The sequence below is a fragment of the Mirounga leonina genome, unplaced genomic scaffold (genome assembly GCF_011800145.1).
Source record: "Mirounga leonina isolate KUSES-001 unplaced genomic scaffold, KU_Mleo_1.0 Mir_101609, whole genome shotgun sequence".
Classification (NCBI taxonomy): Eukaryota; Metazoa; Chordata; class Mammalia; order Carnivora; family Phocidae; genus Mirounga; species Mirounga leonina.
Window position 1 is genome coordinate 7,727,889 of NW_023270164.1, and position 4,465 is coordinate 7,732,353.

Below are 4,465 nucleotides of genomic sequence, written 5' to 3' on the forward strand. Positions count from 1 at the left end.
TCCATCCTGTAGACAAATAAGAAACAGTAAAGATTTTTAAGCAAAAGAGAGAGAGAAAATTACTTACTCAACAGTAGATCATTAAGATCTAAGTATATGCCAGGTACTCTGGGGAACTGCACGGATAAAGAACAAAACCAAAACAAGGAGACATACTACCAAATACAACTACTATAAATGCTGGTGTCTTATGAAGGAAACTCATGTTTTTGCTCAAGAATAATCAGAGTGGCCTACGCTAGACTGTATGAAGAACACTTGGGTAACAACAGAGCTCAGACCTACAAGAAAAGAAGTTAGTCACACAAATACAGATGAAAATAGCATTCTATGCAGAAGGGCCAGCATCCGCAAAGGGCTGAAGCAGGAAAGAGTCTAGCAGTTCCTAAGAACTTTAAGAAATTCGGGTGGCTGGAGCTTATTCCCCAAACTGGGAGTCATTGGTTTGAGATGGTTGGAGATGGTTCAAGATAGGCAGGACCCTGTAGGTTATGGCAACAAGTTTTAAACGAACAGGAAGCCACTGAGGAGTTTGAAGCAAGTGATATGATCCAAGTCATGTTTTAAAGAAATGTTCCTGAATGTTCTTGATATGGTATAGAAAATGGATTAAAAATGATCCAGAGTGGGATGGTATAGTCCAGATGGCATTGTGGCAGTGGTCTAGGTGAAAGGTTATGGTGGGATGATGGTATAGTCTCAGGTGGTAACTATGAAGATGGAGAAATGTAGGCACTTGAGGTACATCAGCATGACTTGATGTATGGGGATTGGATGTAGGAGGTTAGGGAAAAGGAGGAATCAAGGGTGACTATCTCTGAACTGAGCTTGTAGGTGGAGAGCAATACCACTTACTGAGATGGGGAAGACTATGGTCGGGGGTGGGGGATACATTTTAAATGGGAAATTAATTGTTCTGTTGCTGACATGTTAAATTTGAGATTCCTATGAGACATCCAAGTGGGAAACCTCAGATATGTGGGATGTATAAGTCAGATTCAGAGAGAATTCCTCTGGCTGGAGATCATCTTATGACCCATCAGCAAAATTATGATATTTTAATCCAAGAGAACAGACGAGCTCCACTTGGAATATTGCATAGAGAAAGAGAAGACCTGAGGTCTGTTTGGGGAAGGTAGGAGGAGAATGGGTTCGAGAGCAGAGAGACTTGGGGACAGGGAAATCGGCTCAGAAGTTACTGGATTTGTTTTAAGTGAGAAGTAAGGGAGGTCTGAACAAGAGCAGGAGCAATGGGAATGGAGAAAAAGGAATGAATTTATGAGATAGCCCAAAGAACTTGGAGGTTGATTGGATTCCAAGGGCGAGAAAGCTTAAGTCAAAAGCAGCTCCGAGATCCCTCCTTGCTTGATTGACTGTATCCTGCGGCTCTCAATCAGTATCTGATACACAGAAGGCAAAGGGAGCTCTAGGGTGAAATAACAAGTTTGATCTGGGTGACACAAGGGTGAACATCAGATAGGCTTAAAGCCTGGGACTGACTGCTGGGTGCTCCTTTTTAAAAATTGCCCTCCCTTCACCTAAACCGGAAGCAAATGCTCAGTAATGGGCTGTGATTGCTGTGAAGGTGGTAGGAAGGTAGACAGTTTCCAGAATAACCATGTGGGTTGTGGAGGACTTCTAGAAGGTTCTCAATCTCCGTGAGTATAGCAAGGGAAATTCGTGTGCCTAGTGCAATATTTTGTCCACGTGGGTTGCGTCCTCCACAGCTGACTGTACCTTTGCTTGGAGGTATATTGTGGACCTTCTACTTCATTTAACCATCTCCATAGAAACTTTACATTTCTAGATGTGTCTTTTGTTGTCTTTCTGTGGATCATATCACTGATTCAATGTTAAATGGAATTGCTGCCAAGCCCTTGGGTTCTAACAACTAAGTTGATTAGAACTATAGAAATCACAAAGGCTTTAATATCAGAATGCTGTTAGCAACAAGTGGACAATCTTGGTTGAAAAAAAAAAAAGTGTAGCTAAGAATAAAGGAAGAAGTGTTTCAGTGAAGTATGTCAATTATCTCCTTGATTCCCTGAAGCTTGGCATCCTGGGTTGAATTTTGGAAGTGGTCGCAGTTATAATTTCTTGGTTGCTTCTGTTGCTTCACGCCAAAGGGTGAGAGACACCTGAGGTATTATAGCAGAAAATGAAATCACAAAACCCAGTCTGGGTAATAACGGAAAGTGAGGCCAAGGCTTTTTCTTGTAGATGGCATTTTAGATGTGAACGAGGGAGGTAGGGGGTTAGTAAAGTTAATCAGAGAAAATCCTTCTTTTTTTTAAAGATTTTTTTTTTTAAGATTTTATTTATTTATTTGTCAGAGAGCGAGGAGAGAAAAAGAGAGCACAAGCAGGGGGAGCGGCGGGCAGAGGGAGAGGGAGAAGCAGGCTCCCCGCTGAGCAGTGAGCCCGATGTGGGGCTTGATCACAGGACCCCGGGATCATGACCTGAGCCGAAGGCAGACGCTTAACCGACTGAGTTACCCAGGCGTCCCCAGAGAAAATCCTTTGCCTTTTATTTTACATTTTGTCAGAGGCAGCAGATTTTCAGAACAGTAAGAATTTACAAAATAAGAGGTTATAAATGTGGGAGGAAGTAGAGGTAATGATGATAAAATGAAGTCAAGTTTTATCTTTATTGACCTGACAGGAAAAAGTGGATGAGGAATAGCTGGGTCCGCATTAGAGTTTTAATTATAAATAATTATGCTTTAAATTTTGTGTACTAACTCTTTTCATTTACTGTCAGCTCTGACCTTGGAGCTCTGCTATTTGTGTGAACTAATTGGGGTTTTAAAAATGTGTTTTGAGACAGCCACTCAAAAATCATTTTCTCATTGGATCCATCACTCTTCAAGCAGAAATCACAAGTGTCTCAATGAGGTATAAAACATCCATTGATTAAAGTGTACAAGAAGCAATTTCTTCTTGGAACTTCTGTTTGAAAGAGAAATGTTTGGTTGCATAAAGGCTAGCCAGGAGGTGCTTGTTTAAATATGATTGAGAAATAGATATCTCTACGAGTCATCATTTTAGAGATAACCCACGGTCCCCGCAACGCAACTACAATGGTAAATAATTGACTTTATAATTACAGATATGATTTTGCAAGAAGGGGGGGGTTGGCCTCTCCAGAGTGACAAATCTTGGGGCTGGCAGAAGGGAACACATGTATGTTTTCAGTGATGTCAGAGCTAGGAAATAAAGAAAGATTTGACAAATCTACTCTCACCAAAAACTTCAGTAAAAGATGAAGAAATACTATAAATGTGTTATTTTTAAGTTGCCCAAGGTAGGGAAGGTCTTAAAGAATAAGTAGACACTAATGAGAAAGACAAATGTCACAGTGAACTAATAGAGGGTCAGGTGCTGGGGCACGGATGGCCCATCTTAGTCTGCTCGGGCTGCCATAACAAAATACCACAGACTGGGGGGCTTCAGCCCAGAAATTGACATTCTCATGGTTCTGGAGGCTGGGAGTTCAAGATCAAGGTTCCGGCTGATTTGGTTTCTGGCGAGAGCGCTCTTCTTGGGCTGCTGACAGCCACCTTCTGTGTCCTCACACGGTCTGTCCTAAAGACACTAATCCTATCTGATTAGGCCCCTACTCCTACTACCACATTTATTTGTTTTTAAGATTTGATTTATTTATTTGAGAGAGAGAGCAGAGCAAGAGAGAGTGAGAGAGAGCACAAGCAGGGGGAGTGACAGGCAGAGGGAGAAGCAGGGTCCCCGCCGAGCAGGGAGCCCGATGTGGGACTCGATCCCGAGACTCCGGGATCATGACCTGAGCCGAAGGCAGATGCTTAACCCACTGAGCCACCCAGGCACCACCCCCCCCCATTACCACATTTAACCTTAATTACCAGCTCAAAGCTCCAAATACAGCCACACAGGGGATTAGGGCTTCGACATATGAATTTGGAGCAGGCAACACAAGCATTCCGTCTATAACATGACCCAAGAGACAGCAGCAGGTGGAGAAGCGGCCCCCACTGGGAGACTGTGGGGGCAGGGCGGGGTACGGAGTCCCAGTCCCTGTGCAGGCGCAGCCCAGAGCTATGAAAAACAGAAGCCCCTCTTCCTGCCCACCACCCGTCAGGCATAAGGAAGCCTGAGAGTCAGGTGGGGGTCAGCAAGCTTAGATAAGAAGCTGCTGAGAGGCCAAACTGGGGCTGCGCTGGGCCCCTCTCCCGTCCCGGGGCCAACTGAGCCTGAGGCCCAAGTGTCACGGGCCACCCACCAGTGACAGGAAAAAGGTCTAGGCAGGATCGCACTTCAGACAGAAGTGTTTCCACTCCCTGTTCGAAGATCAAAGAAGACAAGCAGTTTCTCCAACGGCTGACATATTGGGCTAGATAGTTCTTTGGGATGGGGGTTGTCCTGTGCATTGCAGGATGTTTAGCAGCATCCCTGGCCTCTCCTCACTAGATACCAGTAGTGTCTACCCCCCA